This window comes from Pongo abelii, chromosome 6 (assembly GCF_028885655.2).
Source record: "Pongo abelii isolate AG06213 chromosome 6, NHGRI_mPonAbe1-v2.0_pri, whole genome shotgun sequence".
NCBI lineage: Eukaryota > Metazoa > Chordata > Mammalia > Primates > Hominidae > Pongo > Pongo abelii.
In genome coordinates, this window is record NC_071991.2 from 74,738,358 (window position 1) to 74,758,725 (window position 20,368).

The window sequence follows — 20,368 nt, forward strand, 5'->3', positions numbered from 1 at the left end:
GAACTCATGTTAATTGAATGAATCTAGGTTGATCCTTGGATCTATACTTTAGGAGATATCCCTGATTTTATGTTCTAGATTTTCCATGGAAATGTTTTATTTTAGGATTCACATTTTTTTTAGATTAATATGTTCTTTAAAACAACAACAACAAAAAAAGAGTCAAATTTGTGTAAAGACGGACATTGAGAAGTACAGGGAATAGGGGCAGGAAGGAAATAGAAATACCTACTGATTTTGCTAATGTCAGTAAACAAGACCATATGTTTTATCCCATAGACAATCACTTACACATGATAAATCACAAATGCAACCTCTCCTGTAAGATCTATCACTCTACTTTGAGATAGCAGAGAAACGAGACCAGAATTTGGGGCAGGAGGCTTTATTTTCTGGGGAAACAGGGACAGATCCTCTCAGTCAATATTAGATATTGCTACTCTGTTAATAACACTGTATCTGTGTAAAATGTTACAAATTTTTCTATACATGAGATGAATGAAGGCTTAGTTAATGTACTTCCAAATACAGAGTTATCCATTCCCTGTGCTTCTCCTGTTACTTTCTGGATCAGTGTGCCCTTCTGTTTGTAAGCCTCTATTGACATTTTTTTTCAGAGTTAAATTTCTTTAAAGCCTAATTCTGGGACTCCCATATTCCACTAGTATACTATGTACAATGGGACAACATTCACCCCTAGTGTTAGATTTGCGACGCTGAGTAAACTGACAGGCCACTGTCACCACGTAGCCATCAAGCATGCCTAACTGCAGCCGCCGTGACTCCACACTTTCATCCACTACTCATTAGGATTCACTTATTACTAAGGTTTGGGTTATCTTCTTGGTCCCATTGTCATTGAAGTACCTCTTATTGGTATCTGTATCTTGAAGATATTAGTAAGTATGGGGCTTTGTGAAGATGTGGTGATTGGTTTCAGTTTTATTGAAGAAAAGTTGGAGAAGATGAGGGTTGAGGCTCAAACTGGCTTATAATCTGCAGTTTTGGATTTGAGCTCATAGAATTTAGGGAAACCCCATTTTAGTTTGAAACTGTGAGGACTTAGGCCAGTCAAAGACAGAGCGGTCTGTCTTCCCACGATAAGTGGAGACTGTCTCAGAGAAGAGTTGAACTCAGCAGCTGGTCCAGTTGTGTGTCCTTCCCTGCATCCTTCCAGCTTGACTTCCTCAGTAATTATATTTTAAATTTTCTTATCAAAGAACAATTATCTACTTGTTCCTTTTTCATAGCTACTAATTCTTGTTTTATGGATGCAATATCTTTTTACGTCTATCTGAGTAAACACATTTCTACTACTTTTGTTTCCTGAATTGTTACTTTGCTCTGGGATCAATTTTTCTTTTTGTAAATGGTGGCACTCGGCTGTCCAACTGTGTTTTAAAATGAGCCATTAGAAAAGCAGTCCAGGAGTTCTGTGTAACTTTGTGAGTTTGTCAACTGGCAAGTTTAGCTTTAGGATGATTGATTGGGAAGGGAGCTTGTCATTTTCATGGGGTTAGCCAAAATGCCAGATTGTGGAAGGATTTATTGTGGAGCATTGACATTCACACTGCTTGCCTTCACTCTCCCTTAGACGGTTAATTCGATTCCTTTAAAAAGTAAATTTCCCAGTCCCCTTTTTAATATCAGACTACCACTTATTCTCTGATTAGGAAAGATTTCAGGGTGGTAAATGGTTTAGTATATAACACTTCAGCTAACACTGTCATTAGCTTTACTTCTGACTCTTTCCTTCACAGCATCTCCCAGAGATTCTCAAGATTCTGCTCAGTAGTTCAGCTGCTTCCCTCCTCATAGATACTAGATTGTAGCTTTCTTCATGCTGCTTCCTTACTCAGTATTTTTCCATCACAAATATGCTGTGCTGTTTGAAAAATAACTTTAGTGGTGTAATTTAATGGTGTCTTGGGAAAGATGAATTATTACATAGTTTTTCTTATAACCACAAAAACTTGGTGCTTTTCAATTATTTTCTTGTGGCAAAAATGATCACTTGATTGTCTCGTGTTTGCTGAGGATTAAAATCCTTTCATAGGGCAGTAGTGGAAGGAAAGGGGGCAGATGACTATCAGTTATTGAGTATCTGCTCTATTCTATGCATTTTGTTGGATATAAGATGTGGGGAATATATAGCCAGACTTAGTATTATATTTTAACTTTCCATATCAGTTAACTGAAGTTTTGAGAGATTAGCCACCTTGGTAATTTCATATACTAACAGGTTACACAAGGATTCACACCTTAACTTAAAAACTTACTGGTCTTCCCACTACTCATTGATGTCTTCACATTTTGCATTATCTATGAGTCTAGACTGACTTTATACTGGTTTGGTTTATTTTGCATATAATTGCAACATACTTCCTTCAAAACGTAGTTCAAAGATTTCTATAGCAAACTAATGCAGTAAAGATAAAACCATTTTAGAAATGAATGAATATAAAATATCACCAAAAAACTTAAAAGCATAGACAATTTTAATATTAAACATCATATCAATTTTCTAGAATGCTTTGCAATAATATAAGCAAGCTATTTTTCTCTTAATAACTATGTTAATATTGCTATTTCCAATTTAAAAGTGAAATTGAGTCGTCACCCTATACCTCATGTTCCCCCAGCTCTCTTCATAAATTAAATTCAGCAAATTTCTTTGCTAGTTGTTGTCTTTTTCCAGTGTTTTCAGGAGTTCTGGGCCATAACTGCATTTTCTTTAGCCTCAACTCCTCTATCTTGCTCCATGAAAATACAGGTAATTTTATGAGACAGTGCCTTACTTTTTATGAAAGTCGCATAATACTGACACAGAAATCAAAAGAGAAAGGTATGATGCGGCACATGCTGTGACCTCTGCGTCTTTTCTCCATTCATATTCCACTTTGAATTAACTCTAAATGAGTTTTAAACATTCTTTCATTATACCCAGGGCTGTAGAAAGGTAAAATTACTGAAATTTGAAAGTCCCATCTCAGGGTGACCATAAGCTATTTGATCATATTGGTAATAGAAATTTTTTTTTTTTAAATCTTGGAACAATTTAAAATAGTTTTATGCTAATTTGCTCAGTAGTTTTGAACAATGAAGTCGTAAGACTTTACCTTGTTTTCTAGTATTACTTAACTAGATTTGTCATGGCTAGATTTTTTTTCCCCGAGGTTTCCTTAGAGATCTCAGCATTTTCTCTCAATATTTAATCCTTTGTCACCAATGTAAGTAGTGAAACACTTGAAGAGCTCATTAAGTTTTAAGTTGTCTTAAAAGCAGTACAAATCAGTGCAATTATCACTTCTATTTAATAATCCTCTTTGCTTCTCCTCCCTATGTTAATGCTAGATCTAAAATTTACTGTCTAATTAGTATTAAATATTTTACACAGGCACTCCCACAAGAGAGCAAAGTGTAATTTCACCAGCTAGGCTAAAATCCAATAAAATATGAGATTTTATTAGCTATTATTTGAAGGGTTGTAGTGTAACTCAATTTCCTTCAAATTTTTATAAAATATTTTAGTGGGGAAGGATGTAAGGGAACCAACTGACCCTGCATTCAATACAATCATTCATTTTTCAGCATCCTTGCTAGTTGACATCTAGCCTTTGCTTGACTATTTATGGTGTTTATTGCCTTTCCCTCAACATGAGATTTTCCATTATGGGCAACTCTTATAGTTAGAAAAGTCATAAGCTAAATCTGCCTCTCTATCACTGCTTTCTGTTAATATAAGCTTTCATTCTATACCATGAAGCCACATCAAATGTTTGTTTTATCATATTTTATTACATATGACAATTATTCATGATAGTATAAAGGAGGGAAGACAAATACGTGTGTGGTTACTTGAAAGAAAATAAGAGAGTGTAGTAAAGTTTTGGAACAGGAAGCAAAGGCAGAAACTGTATGATTTTCTCCCAATGAAGTGTCAGAGAAGAAAGAATATTGATCATGAGCTAGTTTAAATATACTTCCAGAGGATATATTTCTGAAGCATTTAGGCTAATGAAGGTAGAGGAGAGGGTTCTGCCACTGAGATAACATATGCTAAAGAAGAAAATAAAGAAAATACAGAGACCAAGATTTGGAATGTTAATTATGGGCATTGCTCATCAAACCAGAATTTACCATAATTTCATGAAATCCTTCCAGGGAACAGAGCCAAATAAAATTGAATACATTAGACAGATGATATCTAGTAGTTTAGAATTTTTCTTATTAGTTTTTTACTACATGTATCAAATTTACATTTCATAATGAAGTAGCAAATTTTAAATTTTAAATGATTAGAAGACCATTTATTAAACAGCAATAGAATCCTGTTTATGAGATTTATGCCCCTTTATATGTTTCTTATGGAGTCAATAAGTGTTCCTTCTAATCTAAAGATGCCATCTTTTGTTTAGGGGCTTTAGCTAAGAGATACTTTCTTAAGAAGGTATTAAGAAGCCTTACTGGTAATTGTCTAATTCTCAGTGGTAGAAACCGCTAGTTGTTGGTATAACATCTAATACTTTACCCTTATACTTTACTAATAGAAGTCTGCCTAGCTAAATGACTACATTTTTCAGCCTTCCTTGAGGTTATGGGATGTGAGTGTAAGATAAGATGTGAGTGAAAGATGTGCTGCACTTACCACATCTTGAAGAGTTTCTATTTTTTTATTTAAAGCATGTGGACTCTTTTGGGAAAGGTTATTCCTCTTGCTTTTCTTCCTCTTCCTTTTTCCTGACTCAAACTAGATGGCTAGCACTTAAGCAGCCATCTCATACCATGAAGCAATATTGACAATGGAAACATTTTCTACAGATTAAAAAGCATAGACTAAGCTTGCATCCCTGATTCCTTCGGAATTACCATATCAGCTCTGAATTCTAGACATCTGAACAACTTCTACTTTAAGAAAAATAAACATCTATCTTGCTGAAACCATTATTATTTTGGGACAAGGGATTCTGTAATGGGGAGACTAAACTAATTCTACCTAACACACCAGAAATCGAAATTGTTGATATGAGGAAATGGCACATGGGAGTCAAGGCATTGCTTTTGTTTTTTAATGTTAGGTAAGAATTGCTGGCTCCTAGAACCAGATATGCCACATTATTCAGAGCTATTTGACACTGCGAGGTTGAAAGTTGATAGAAGGCTGTGCAGTGTCATGCGGAAGCCCACAGGCTCAGGATTGAGGCTGTGGTTGAATTCCATCTTTGTCACTTTTGGATAACTGGGAAAGTTACATAACCTCTCTTAGCCTCATTTTATTCATCTATAAATTGGGCATAATAATTTCTACCTTTTAGGTTTGTTATGAACAACTAATGTGTGTAAGCTAACGTGTGTAAACAATTTAGTAAAGTGCCCAGCACTTACTAGATAGAGGTTAGATGTTATTATCATTGCTATTGTTTTTGGTATCAGCTAAAGGTGGGTGATTCATTTTTCTTCCTGATTTAATTGTTTTACATCTTCTTTCTTAACATTATTATCTATGTATCAAGTATCTATGATATTCAGCATTGCTTCTGTTCTAACCTACTTCTTTTTAGTCAGAAAATCAGTAAGTGGTATTTAATAGTTTTAAGATTTTTCTTTCTGTGAAATTCAGGGAGAAATATATACTTAAAACTTTAAAATTATTAAAGACGTGTTCTTGTGTTTTTCTCAGTTGCTAGGAATTAGTTATGAATTATAAGATTCAAGATGTGAAATACCTACCTTTATTGTAAAAATATAAAATTTTATGTTTTTTGCAAGTCATAAAACTTGAAGAAAATTTTTTTTTCTTTTGCGCATCTTGTTGATACATTCTCCTTAAGGCCAGATTCAAAGTTTTATATAAATCAGTCTTTATTGAGTTATTTTATGGCTTAAGTTAGATAATTTCCTGAGATATTGATACTCAAATTTGGGTTTGATCATTGGATTTCCTGCCCCTTCCTCTGACCTAACCTGACCAGTGAATAGGGCCCTTGCACCTCTACACTAAAAGTTGTGGAGTCATGGAATATCCTGAATGAACTGGATTCAATGTTTGTTACCTGGAGTTAGTGTTGCTATTATTATTATTATTATTATTATTATTATTATTATTTTAAATTTCTGGCTTCAAATCAGAGTAGAGGTTAGAAACAATGAACATGGGTTCCCATAGGATTGAAAGTGACAGTAGTGTCTCAAACTGCTTTCATCTGTCACTGACTGATATATATAACTGGATGGTATGCTAGGTAAGGTTTGTTTTAAGAATTAAAACATGTTTTAATTCTGGTTATTCAATTGTCAACCCAATACGATTTGAATTTTTTTTTTTTTTTTTAGACGGAGTCTCCCTCTGTCGCCCAGTCTGGAATGCAGTGCTGCCATCTTACTCACTGCAACCTCCACCTTCTAGGTTTAAGCTTTTCTCCTGCCTCAGCCTCCCAAGTAGCTGAGATTACAGGTACCTGCCTGTATTTTTATTAATTTTATATTTTTAGTAGAGACGGGGTTTCACCATGTTGGCCAGACTGGTCTTGAACTCCTGACCTCAAGTGATCTGCCTACCTCGGCCACCCAAAGTGCTGGAATTACATGCATGAGCCACCGTGCTTGGCCAAGATTTGAAAATTTTAAATTAACGATTTGGTTACTGGTAACCTTCTTAGATTTATTAGAGAGATGCAGTTTTATTAAAATATTCCTTCAAGAAACCTGTTTATTTAAATGACAGTCACTGTTCTCTGTGAGAACCTCAAAATCAGAAATTGTGAAATGAAGATTCTTACAACCTTGCTAGTTCTCTAAGAAAAGTTTTGATAGTTTTTTTATTTTATTTTATCAAAGCAACACTTTGAAGCACTTTCAGAAGTTAGATCTGGATATGTGATAAACAAATCTCTTTCCAACATCAGCAGGGACTTCCTCTTCTGTCTGAAGTTGCTAGGATACTATCTTAAAGAAATAACTTATTTGATTAACTGCAAATAGAAATTGCTTTTTTTTAAAAAAAAGTTCATACATTTATAATAGCCTAGGTCAGGCATAAATCTATACTACCTAAATGTTAAGCATATGATCTTGATGACTCTCTTGAATATTGGAAGAAAAGCCATTATTTTTCTTCATCAAATGCATGACACAGATGACTTTTAGCTCTGTTTCACCATAAAAATGAAAATATTATTGGTAAAGGGATACTTTATTTTGCTTTATCCTTGATTTTATTTCACATTGTGAGGATCAAACAAAATGCCACATGCAAAACCACTTTGAACCTATAAAATAAATATACAAATCTAATAATTTTAGAAAAGTTATGTCATTACTGACAAGTGAAAGTCTTGTCTGTTACTCATGTCTGTTACCTATTACCTATACCTGTGCATTAGCATTTGATTCCAGATTTTATTCTGCAATAAAAAAGTTTCATTATATCATGGCAGTGGGCATTATTATATATGAAAAAAGTTGTGTCTTAGGGGCAGTGAAAAATCTTCCTTTGGTCACAGTTTGTTTATAGAATGATAGTAGCCTTGGTCTTAATATGAACATTGCAAAGCAACTCTATTATGTAATAATCTTGCCTTGTTTTTATATCTTGTGGAACTCAAATACCAAATACCACCTATGGACATGTAAGACAAAAGACAAAAAGGTTACTTAAAATAGTATTTATGGTAGAATTTTTTATCCAAATAAACTAAAAACTGTCAATTTACTTGTTAGCTGTTCCCTCATGAGAAACAAGAATTTCAAATGCCCTACACTATGTAGATTTTCCAAAAGCATCGTTGGCTTGCTATCCTGAGAGAAGAGTGATGAACAGTAGTAGTGTCCCCTTATATGCAATTTCACTTTCTGTGGTTTCAGTTATCTGTGGTCAACCATGACCCAAAACTATTAAATATAAAATTTCTGAAATAAACAATTCATAAACTTTAAATTGCTTGCCATTCTGAGTACCATAATGAAATCTTATCTGTCTTCCTCTGTACTGCCCTGGATATGGATCCTTCCTTTGCCCAGCATATCCACGCTGTCTACCCAAACTGTACTATTAGTAACTTCGCAGTTGTCTCCATTACCAGATTCACTGTCATGGGATTGCAATGCTTGTCTTACGTAGCCTTTATTTTACTTAATAATAACCCCAAAATACAAGAGCGGTGATGCTGGCATATTGTTATACTTGTTCTATTCTTTCATTAGTTATTGTTGTTTATCTCTTACTATGCCTTATTTATGAATTAAACTTTACTGTATGTATGTATGTACAGGAGAAAGCAGTATATTTAGAGTTTTATACTCTCTGCAGTTTTAGGCATCCACTGGGGGTCTTGGAATGTGTCTCTCTCATGTAAAGGAGGACTACTGTGTTCTATCAGGGTGTTTCCTGCAGGTGTGGTACTGACAAGGGTGAAATTTGTAGCTTGTGATTATAAAATACAGCTCTAAAGCATTGAGACCATAGAAGATCCACATGCATAAACTGTAGAAGCATATAGAGAATAAATGTCCAGGGCTTAACTTTCCTGTGGCTATTTCTCAGCTGAAGATGCAGGCAAAAGTTGGAAATAAATGCAATTTTCAAGTTCTGTTCTAGGGAAACTTAAGTTGAGAGTGAGGAGAGAGCGAGAGAGATAGAAATAAGACTAAAGAAACAAATTTGTAGCAGTGGAAGTACAGGCTTTCTGAACAATGTGTTCGTGAGTGTGTCTGAGCTAGATAGGGGTGCAGCTGTGTACCTGCAGGGTACAGTTCCTTGATATTCTGTCTCCAACTTTGGGTGAGGAGTTAAGGAGGAATGGCATATCTGTGCATGCTAGTTTGTATCAAAACTTTTTTAAGATTAAGGAAAAGTCTTCTATCTAATATTTAATTATTAAAGTGATATTGGAAATTTGCATCCCTGAAATATGAATGTATTTTATAATTTCTCTCTGATACTTATTTACAAAGCTATATGAAAAATCAGTGTTGGATCATAACTATAATAGTGCATTTTGGTTTGGTTAACAAAATGCTGCTAATTACCTGTGTGTGATCTGGGCAACTTTTCTGAGCTTTAGTTTTCTAATCCATAAAATGAAGTAATGCTACCAACTTTGTGGATTTGTTGAAGACTTAAATGAGAACACATGAATAAAATGCCTAGAATGATGCCCGGCATGTGGTATTTTTAATGCAGTCATGTGTTTCAGAGCGGGCTTCCTGGGGCACTGTTTCCAAAATTGTCTTACCTCCGACCACTCATTCTCTATAGAAATATACATTAGAGTCACCTTATTGTCTACAACCATTCAATGGTTCTTATCGCTCTCCCAACTCTTGGTCATGCCCCTGTAGCCCCGTAAATCTGGTCCCTGCCCCAGTTCTCTAAACTCACTTTTTCCTACTCTCCCCATTGCTGTCACACAGACCTCCAGTTTGTTTCTTGAGCATGCAGAGCATTTGCTTGGTCTTTAGGCCTTTGCAGCCACTCTTCTCTAAACCTAGAAGTCTGGTGCCCCCCAAGTTCTTCATATGGCTGCTGCCTCTAAAATATCACCTTGGAGAATCTTTCCCCAACCATCCATTAAAGTATTTTCCCCTCTAATCACTCTTTAAAAATATCACCTTGGAGAATCTTTCCCCAACCATCCATTGAAGTATTTTCCCCTCTAATCACTCTTTAAAAATATCACCTTGGAGAATCTTTCCCCAACCATCCATTAAAGTACTTTTCCCCTCTTTAATCACTCTTTATCACATGGCCCTTGTTATTTCATTTATAGTAATCATGACAATCTGAAATTACCTTGTTTTGTGTTTGCTATGTTTTATCTGTCTCCTTCCACTAGAATGTAAATGTCATAAGGGCAATGACCTTGTCTGTGTGTTCACTGCTGTTTTGCTGGGGCCTAGGATAGCAGTTGGCACCTGATAAAAATGGAATAAATATTTGTTGAACATTTCACTAATGATACACATTTCAGGAGAAACAGAATGGGTGATTGGCAGCAACATATTTGTGAAAGAGAAATTCTAAAGGGTTATTCTGAAACAGGATCTTGTAGCAAACTACAAATACCATAAAGCATATCTTTGCTTTGTCGGGTAGATCCAAGTCCTTCATATAGTTGTAGTTTTTTAAAAACAATTTTATTGAGATATAATTCACATGCCAAAAAATTTGCCTGTTTAAAGTATATAGTTCAGTTGTTTTTAGTATATTCACAAATATGTGCAATCATTGCTACAATTTTAGAACACTTTTATCACCTCAGAATGAAGTCCTGTATTCTTTACTTATCACCCTTCTATTCCTCCACACTCTACCCCAGCCCCTAGTTGCAAGCAACCACTAATCTACTTTCTGCCTCTATAGATTTCTTTATTCTGAATTTTATATAAATGGAATCACATAATATGTGGCATTTTGTGACTTGCTTTTTTTTTTTTTGAGACAGAGTCTCGCTGTTTTGCCCAGGCCGGACTGCAGTGGTGCTATCTTGGCTCACTGCAAGCTCTGCCTCCCGGGTTCACGCCATTCTCCTGCCTCAACCTCCCAGGTAGCTGGGACTACAGGCGCCCGCCACCGTGCCTGGCTAATTTTTTCGTATTTTTAGTAGAGATGGGGTTTCACCGTGTTAGCCAGGATGGTCTCGATCTCCTGACCTCGTGATCTGCCCGCCTCGGCCTCCCAAAGTGCTGAGATTACAGGCGTGAGCCACCGTGCCTGGCCGTGACTTGCTGCTTTACTTAGCATAATGATTTGAAGGTCTGTTCATATTGTACCATGTTATCAATACTTTATTTTTTATAGCTGAATAATATTCTATTGTATGAATATGCCATGTTTTGTTCATTATTTCTCTGTTGATGAGCATTTAGATTGTTTCCATCTTTTAGTTATTATGAATAATTCTGCTATGAGAATTTATGTACAATTTTTGTATAGACATATTTTTATTTCTCTTGGGTGTATTCCTAGAGTGGAATTGCTAGATCATATGGTTGCTATATGTGTGTTTTAGAAACTGACGGACTATTTTCCAAAGTCATCTCTCTTTTCAAAAATATTTTGGCCAATCTAGCTAAATGTCAATTTTCTTGATCTTTTCAAAGAAACAGCTTTCAGTTTCATTGATTTGTTTTTCAATTTTCTATTTCATTAATTTCCACTCTAATTATTATTTCTTGCTTCTGCTTGCTTTAGGTTCAGTCCCTACTCCCCCACCCGCCTTTTTTTTAGTATCCTAAGGTGGTAGGTTGGGTTATTGATTTGAGATCACTCTTTCATCTTAATAGCTTTAAATTTTCTCTAAATGTTGCTTTACCTGCAATCCATAAATTTTGGTATATTATGTCTTCATTTTTATTTATCTGAAAGTATTTTCTGAACTTTCTTTTGGTTTCTTCTTTTACCTATTGGTTATTTAGGAGTGTGCTGTTCACATATTTGTTAGTTTTCCCCATTTTTTCTAATTTCATTCTTTGGTGGTCAAGACATATACTTTGTATTATATCTATCCTTTTCTATTTATTGAGATTTGTTTTATGGCTTATCATATGGCCTATCCTGGAGAATTGTCCATGTGCTTTTGAGATGAGTGTATATATTATTGTTGTTGGATGGGGTGTTCTCTAGATGCTTGTTAAGTCTAGTTGATTTATAGTAGTAAGTCTTTAATTTCCTTGTTGATTTTCTGTCTAGTTATTCTATCTATTCTTGAAAGTCAGGTAGTCAGGTCTCCAACTATTGTTGTTGAGTTTCATTTCTCCTTTTCTTTCTGTAAGTTTTTGCTTCATGTATTTTGATGCTTCATTATTTGATGCGTATATACTTATAATGGCTATATCTTCCTGAAGGACTGAAACTTTTTATTATAAAATGTCGCTGTTTATCTCTAGTACCACTTTTTGTTCTCAACTCTGTTTTGTCTGATATTAGTATCACAATTCATTTCCAGCTTGCTTGTGGTTGAATTTGCATGATATTTCTTTATTCATTCTTTTAATCTACTTATGTCATTAAATCTAGAATGTGTTTCCTATAGACAGAATATAGTTGGGTCATTTTTTTTTTGTAGTCTTACAACCCCTGCGTTTTTATTGAGTTGTGTAATGTATTCATACTTAATGTTGTTTATTATTATTGTAGTTTTATTTACATCTACCCTTTTACTTTTCATTTCTATATGTCTCATGCCTTTTTTGTTGATCTGCTCTTCTTTTTCATTAAGTAAATGTTTTTTATCTCACATTTTAATTTCTTTAATGATTTTTTTCACTATATTTTTTGATATTTTTATTTTAGCGGTTACTCTAGGGCTTGCCATATACATCTTAATTTATCAGAATCATCTTTTGGTATGTACTAGCTTAATTCCAGTGATATATAGATATAGAAATATTACCCCATAAGGCTATATTCTCTTATCCCCCTTTTTTGTGGCATAACTGCTATACATTTATACCAATTAATATTGCAAACCAAATGACACATTATCATTATTATTTTGTTATATTTAATTAGTTCCATAGCTTAATATACCTTTGCTGCCACACATCTCGTTTGTGCTGATGTTGGTAAATATATTACACATATATTACAATTCTTTAAGTTATAAGTCCAACATTATGTTGTATACATAATTATTTTATGCCATTACTTTTTAAATCAGTTATAAGAAGAAAGAAACTTAAGCATGTATACTTTTATTTTTGTTCCTAATTACCTTTACCAGTAGTTTTCTTTGGTCTTATGGATTTAAATTACCAGCTGAGGTCACTTGCTTTCAGCCTGAAGAACTTCCTTTAGTATTTCTTTTAAGGTAAATCTACCTGCAATAAATTGCTTTTGTTTAGTTGTAATATTTAAAGTGAACTGTAACATTTATGCACACATTTCATAAGAGTAGTAATTTAGAAGTCTCCACAACAAATTGAAATTTTTATTGACACATAATAATCTAGCCATGTCCAAGATTTATAGTAATTCAAATATTTGAATTTACAAGTACATTTGAATTGGCTGAACTTTTTGCACACATTGGGCCGGTAAACATATTTGAATCCTGATTGATCCTACTTCTTTAGGGGCACAGAAATGTCTCACTGGCAAGGAAAGGAAAGAGAAATGAATCTTGTAGAGAGGGCTCCATTTAAAAATAAGTCTCAATTTCTCATTTGATTTTGATAGAAATGTGTTAAAGCTGAATGATGGAATGAACACCAAGTCCAGTGTGAGAAAAAACAAACAAACAAACAACAACTTTTAAGGCCGGGTGCAGTGGCTCATGCCTGTAATCCCAGCAATTTGAGAGGCTGAGGTGGGTGGATCACCTGAGGTCAGGAGTTTGAGACCAGCCTGGCCAACATGGTGTAACCCTGTCTCTACTAAAAACACAAAAATTAGCTGGACGTGGTGTTGGGTACCTGTAATCTCAGCTACTTGGGAGGCTGAGGCAGGAGAATTGCTTGAACCTGGGAGGCAGAGTTTGCAGTGAGCTGAGATTGTGCCACACTCCAGCCTGGGCAACGTGAGCGAAACTCCATTTAAAAAAAAAAAAAACTTTATCCATGGCATGTGAATCCTTTAAAATTTTCAGGCCCAGAGAGGCCTTATGATGAGATAACAATCAAGTCCTACTCCCCCAGCCCCCGCACCTTTTGAGCTGTGTACTATGTATTCATCCCTTGAAACTGCTATTGCCACAAGTAGCTGTAAATTAACCTAATAATGCTATGCTGGGCACTATAACTCAAACCCTATAGCTTAACAATGTATAGCCAATCAATAGTATATGTTATTTAATGTAAATTCTTTGTAAACAACTCAGAAACTGCTTCTTTCTGTTTAAAAATCTGCTGGTGACTACTGTTAATAAAAATGTATATTCAGAGAAACTTGAATCTATGCCCCTGGGTTACAATCCTCAAGCTTGGCCCAAATAAACTCTGTACTTTTATTTAAAAAAAAAATGCCTTATTGAAATTAATACACAGATCTTTTTACATAGAGTTTGTGTCTCTGATGACTATGCAGAAGTGGGTAGCATCAAAAGTATACCCAAAAGCATTTAAAACACTTGTTTTATTTTGCTAAATGTTAGATTTCTGAGTTTGACAGTTTGTATATTTTTTCAGACCAAAAAAGACACATTAAAAAGTTATATACTTATCAAATTTATATATTTGATTTCAGGTAGTATTATATCATTTCTAGTAATTATTCAGTTGGTGCTGATAGGATTATTTAAGAAGTCAAATGGAAAGTCTAGAGCTGTGAATCCTTTTATTGTGTTGTGAAGTATTCTATGTGAAGACAAATCTATATGTGCCTGAAGGCAAATTTAGTCTTTTATTTGTTATCTGAGAACTTTGAGTTTGTTGATATGCATGGAGTACTGCTTTAATACTTATATTTAGTAATTTTATTAATGAAAGGCAATATCCTGAGGGGCAATGATTCTTATATCCTCTTTTTAATATTAATTGATTTAATATATTGCCAACTCTAATACTGATCCTTCCAATCCCATGAGTGGCCTTTCTGAAGTAATCTGACATGTTTAATGCATTATAATGATAATAATGACAATTACTTGGTTTTCTTTTATGCATTTCTTCTGAGGAGCTCAAAGCACCTTAGGTCTTTTTTATATAATTAATTTTTATAAAATATTTATAATTTGATAAAACTCAGGAGAGGATATACACTTAAGAAACAGCAGTATTTCTATAACCCAGAGCTAAGATACCATGGTCTAATATTAACAACATATTGAAATATTTAAGTTGTATTTTCATGTGTGTCTCTGGGTTCCATATATAGGCTCTTGGCTAAAATTTTGTACCCATTTTCTACTTCTTTTTTCTTTATCTACCTCTTGCAAACTGAGATTTCCAACTCAACTGACCAATTCCAGTAAACATTTTCGTTAGTCAATAGACAGTTGTCCAATAGAAAATTTCATTCAAACATGTTAATTCTATAGTAACATTAAGAATCAGTCCTTACTATACCTAATTTTGAGATACTGTGAGTAAATAAGATTAATATATATAAGAAGTCACACATATACACAGATACACATAGACTTAGACATAATTCAATAAAGGGAGGATAAAGATTCTTTTCTAGACTCAGTGATACAGGAGGTAGACAGAAATTATTTAGGCAGGTAGTGAGGGTAAAAGAGTCCTCAGCAAAGCTTCCCTTCTCACAAAAAAGCAGCACAAGAGATTATCTTTTTCTTAGCAAAGAGCAGCCTGAAAAGTTGAGCTGCAAATGTAGAGAAACAAGCTGGGAGCTTGGACGGGCAAATGCTGCCAGCTGTGCCAATAGAAAAGGGCTACCTGGGGGTCAGGCATATCCAATGTGGAGGGTCCGTCTTCCCTTTTTTTGTTACCACATATATAGTAAAGGAATGGCAACATGTTGCTGGCCAGGCAGAGAATCCATCTGCATAATAAAAGACTAGGGTGGGGGTGGCCAGAAATTCACACCCTGTACAAATAGCATGCCGAGTCCTAACCAGCTTTTTGAGCCTTATGCAAATGGTATACCTGGTGTAGCCAATCTTTTGTGCCCTATATAAATTAGACACTGCCTTCTCAAGCTCATCTATAAAACCTCCTGTATTTCACCACAGAACTGGCAACCCATTTCTCTGGGACCCCTCTCTGCTGCAGAGAGCTCTTCTCTTTCTTTCACCTATTAAACTTCCACTCCTAACCTCACTCTCTGTGTGTCCACATCCTTGATTTCCTAGACATGAGATGATGAACCTCGAGTACCACCCCAAACAACAAGGCTGCTTCATCAGGACACAAACCTACCTGTACCAGGATCTCTGATCTGTGTGCAGGTATGTGAATGTATAGATATATGTATTTTTGCTTTAAGAACTTGGTGTGCTACATGGCAAGATATATGTAAGTTTTGGTGGAAAATAATCATTTCAATATATAATGGTAAGGAAATACAACATATTATAAAGAGAAGATTTAGTCAGATATATGATCCTGAAGACTCTGACAAATTAGATTTCATAATTTAAGAGAAAATGTAACTATGTTACTTTCATGGGATGAATAATGTTACCCCCAAACCTATATGTTGAGGGTCTAACTTGTAGTACCTCAAAATCTGACTGTATTTGGTGATAGATCTTTTAAAGGAAATTAAGTTAAAACAGGGTCATTAGGATGGGTCCTAATCCAATATGACCGATATCCTCATTAGAAAAGGACACACAGACAAAGGGATGACCATTTAGGGGCACAATGAGAAGGTAGCCCTCTGCAAGCCATGGAAGAAACCAAACCTGCTGACACCTTGATCTTGGACTTGAATCCTCCAGAATGGTGAGAAAATAAATTTCTGTTGTCTGAGCTACCCAGTCTGTGATAATTCATATGACAACCCTCTCAAACAAATACAGTTACTAAGATGGCAGTTTTTTTAAGGAAATTCAGCTCAAAAAGAATGGAAGACTCCAACAAGTACAACTGTCACCAATCTCAGAAGGAAGTGTAAGTAGTTAATTCTGTATGTCAGCTTGACTGGGCCAGTGGGGTCCAGATTAAACATTAATTCTAGGTATTTCTGTGAGGGTGTTTCTGGATGGGATTAGCATTAGAATTGGTTGACTCAGCAAAGTAGATTGTCCTCCCCAATGTGGATGGACTTCATCGAATTTGTTGAGAAGGAGAAGAATTCTCTCCTTTTTGCCTCCTGCCTTCCTGTTGAGTTGGGACATTAGTCTTCACTTCCTCACTTGTATTGAAATTTACACCATAGGCTCCTTGGTTCTCAGGCCTTTGGACCCAACCTGGAATTATACCACCAGCTTTCCTGGGTCTCCAGCTTGCAGACAGATTGTGGGATTCTCAGCCTCCATAATTGTGTGAGCGAATTTTGTATAGTAAATCTCTTCATATATATGTGTATATGTGTTTGTGTGTGTGTATATATATAAAAATATATGTGTGTATATTTATATATCCATATCCTATTGGGGATCCTATATACATCCTATTATATAGATACACATATGTATTATATACATATTATATATGTGTATACAATATATCTATACACACATACACTCACACATACATACACACATACATATATACTTTATTTGTTCTATTTCTCTGGAGAACCCTGACTAATAAAGAAAGAAAGCTCTAAATCTAACAAAAGCAGAAAAAAGTACAGTAAGAGAAGCATAATTCATATGAAAATATTCCACAATTAAAGTTTTATTATATCATGTGTTTTTTCTGTGTGCTATTACTAGTGTGTTTTGTAACTTCAGATGATTTCTTATTGCTCACTAACATACTTTTCTTTCAGATTGAAGAACTCCCTTTAGCATTTCTTGTAAAACAGGTTTGGTGTTGATGAAAACCCTCAGCTTTTGTTTTTCTGAGAAGGTCTTGATTTCTTCTTCATGCTTAAAGAATATTTTCATCAGATACACTATTCTAGGGTAAAAGTTTTTTTCCTTCTGCATGTTAAATATGTCATGCCACTCTTTCCTGGCCTGTAAGATTTCCACTGAATAGTCTGCTGCCAGACATATTGGAGCTCCATTGTATGTTATTTGTTTCTCTTCTCTTTCTGCTTTTAGTATCCTTTCTTTATATTTGACCTTTAGCAGTCTGATTATTAAGTGCCTTGAGGTGGTCTTTGTTGGGTTAAATCTGCTTGGTGTTCTATAATCTTTTCATAATTGAATATTGGTATCTTTCTCTAGGTTTGGGAAGTTTTCCGATATCCCATTGAGTAAACTTTCTACCCCATCTCTTTCTCTACCTCCTGTTTAAGGCCAATAACTCTTAGATTTGCCCTTTTTGAGGCTATTTTCTAGATCTTGTAGGCATGTTTTATTGTTTTTTATTATTTTTTCCTTTTGTCTCCTCTGACTGTGTATTTTCAAATAGCCTGTCTTCAAGCTCATTAATTCTTTATTCTGCTTGATCAATTCTGCTATTAAGAGACTCTGATGCATTCTTCAGTGTGACGGTTGCATTTTTCAACACCAGAGTTTCTGCTTTATTCCTTTTTATTAATTCTATCTGTTTGTCAAATTTATCTGATAGAATCCTGAATTCCTTCTCTATGGTATCTTGAATTTGTTTGAGTTTCCTCAATACAGCTATTTTGAATTATCTGTCTAAAAGGTCATGTACCTTTGTTTCTCCAGTATTTGTCCCTGGTGCCTTATTTAGTTCAATTGCTGAGGTCATGTTTTCCTGGAGGGTTGTTTGTCTGCATCTGGGCATTGAAGAGTTAGGCATTTACTGTAGTCTTCATAGTCTGGGCTTGTTTGTGCCTGCCTTTCCTAAGAAGGGTTTCCAGGTGTTCAAAGGGACTTGAGCCCCAATACCCTAACATCACTGTGGTTCTTGCAGACTCATAGAGGTACCACCTTGGTGGTCTCTGATAAGATCTGGAAGAATTCTCTGGACTACGAGGCAGAGACTCTTCTTCTTTTCCCTTACTTTCTCCCAAACAGAGTCTCTGTCTCTATGTTCAACTTCCTGGAACTGGGGATAGGGGGACACAAGCACCCCTGTGGCCACCAACATTGGAACTGCACTGGATAAGACCTGAAGCCAGCACAGCATGGGTCTCATCCAAGGCCTGCTGTAATCACTACCTGGCTACCACTTAAGTTCCCTCAAGACCCTAGGGCTCTACAATCAGCAGGTGGCAAACAGCCAGGTTTATGTCCCTCCCTTTAGGGCTGTGAGTTCCCCTAGGTCCTGCTTGGGTCCAGAGATGCTATCTGGGTGCCAGGGATTGAAGTCAAGAACCTTAGAAATTTACCTGGCCTCTATTCTATTGCAGCTAAGCTGGCATTCAAACTACAAGACAAAGTCCTTCCCTCTCTTCCTTTCCCTTTCCAGAGCCAGTGGAACCTCTCTTTGTGGCTACCACCACAACTAACCCATGGGTGGTTCTGCCAGGCCATTGCCAGTGTTCACTTAAAACCAAGAGCTCTTCAGTCATCTTATGGTGAATGCTGGCAGGCCCGGGACTCACCGTTCAGGGCAGTGGGCTCCCTTTTGGCCGAGGGCAGGTCCAGAAATGCTGACCAAAAGCCTAGGCCTGGACTCAGGTACCCTAAGAGCCTGCTTGATGCTCTACCCTACTGTGGCTGAACTGGTACCTAAGGTACATGACAGAGTTTTCTTTACTTTTCCACCGCTTTTTTCAAACAGAAGGAGTCTTTCACTGTAGCCATTGCAGCTGTGCTGGGATACATATGGAGCTAGCACATCTCAGAGCCCAAGGCCCGTGGTGTACTCCTTGGGTATCATTGTTGGCTATTCCGGGCCTAGAGGCTCTTTAGTCAGCAGGTAGTGAATCCTGCCAGGTCTCTATTGCGACAGGGCAGCATTGAGTTCAATGTGAAGTCCCCCAGTTGCTGTGCTCTCCCTTTTCCAAGTGAACAGATTTCTCCACTTTGCGTGGCACCTGCTGGGTGATGGGGAAGGGATGGCACAAGCACTCCCTTAACCATCCTGACTGGTATCTCATTAGGATGCATTCCCCTGCCCCTACCACCACCCAGTCTACTGTCTATGTTCCCAGCCCAGAATTAGAACCCGTTTAGGAATTACAGTCCTTGTAGCCTAGACTGCCCTTCAAGTTTACTTAGGGCCCGAGAATAATCTAGCCCTTGGTGGCAAGGCTTCCTGGAAATCAAGCTCCAGCAATTGGGGTGGATGATTCCCCTCTGGCTAGGGCCAGTCCAAATGCTCCCACGGTGGGTGGACGTCAGCTCAATACAGCCTGGTCCTGCTTTCAGCTATGTCAGGGCAGCACTGAATTCAATGCAAAGCCTCACAATTGCTGTGCTCTCCCTCTCCCAAGTGCCCAGATTCTTTGAGGTGCCCAGTCTCAGCCTGGGGATCGGGGAAGGATAGAGTTGGTGCTTCAATGTCTCTTTTAGTGATGTGAAGTTAAAACTAGGTACTGTGATTGCTCAAGTGATTTTTGGTTCTTGTGATGGTGCTTTTTGTTTATAGTTGTTAAAATTTGGTGTTCCTGGCCGGGTGCGGTGGCTCACGCCTGTAATCCCAGCACTTTGGGAGGCCAAGGCAGGCAGATCACAAGGTCAGGATTTCTAGACGAGTCTGACCAACATAGTGAAACCCCGTCTCTACTAAAAATACAAAAAAATTAGCTGGGCGTGGTGGCATGCTCCTGTAATCCCAGCTACTCGGGAGTTTGAGGCAGGAGAATTGCATGAACCCGGGAGGCAGAGGTTGCAGTGAGCTGAGATCGCGCCATTGCACTCCAGCCTGGGCGAGAGAGTGAGACTCCGTCTCAAAAAAAAAAAAAAAAGTCTGGTGTTCCTGCAGCAGGGAC

At 36.4% G+C, this 20,368-nt stretch overlaps 1 long non-coding RNA gene across 2 annotated transcripts in view; it reads left to right on the forward strand.

Annotated features, from left to right (window-relative positions):
• LOC129060386 (uncharacterized) overlaps positions 1–20,368 on the forward strand; it is a 226,064-nt gene that overhangs the window by 61,438 nt on the left and 144,258 nt on the right. For both annotated transcript variants that reach the window (XR_010140872.1, XR_010140873.1), the window contains exon 2: positions 15,753–15,848. This is a non-coding gene — a long non-coding RNA (uncharacterized LOC129060386). The remainder of the gene's footprint in view (positions 1–15,752; positions 15,849–20,368) is intronic.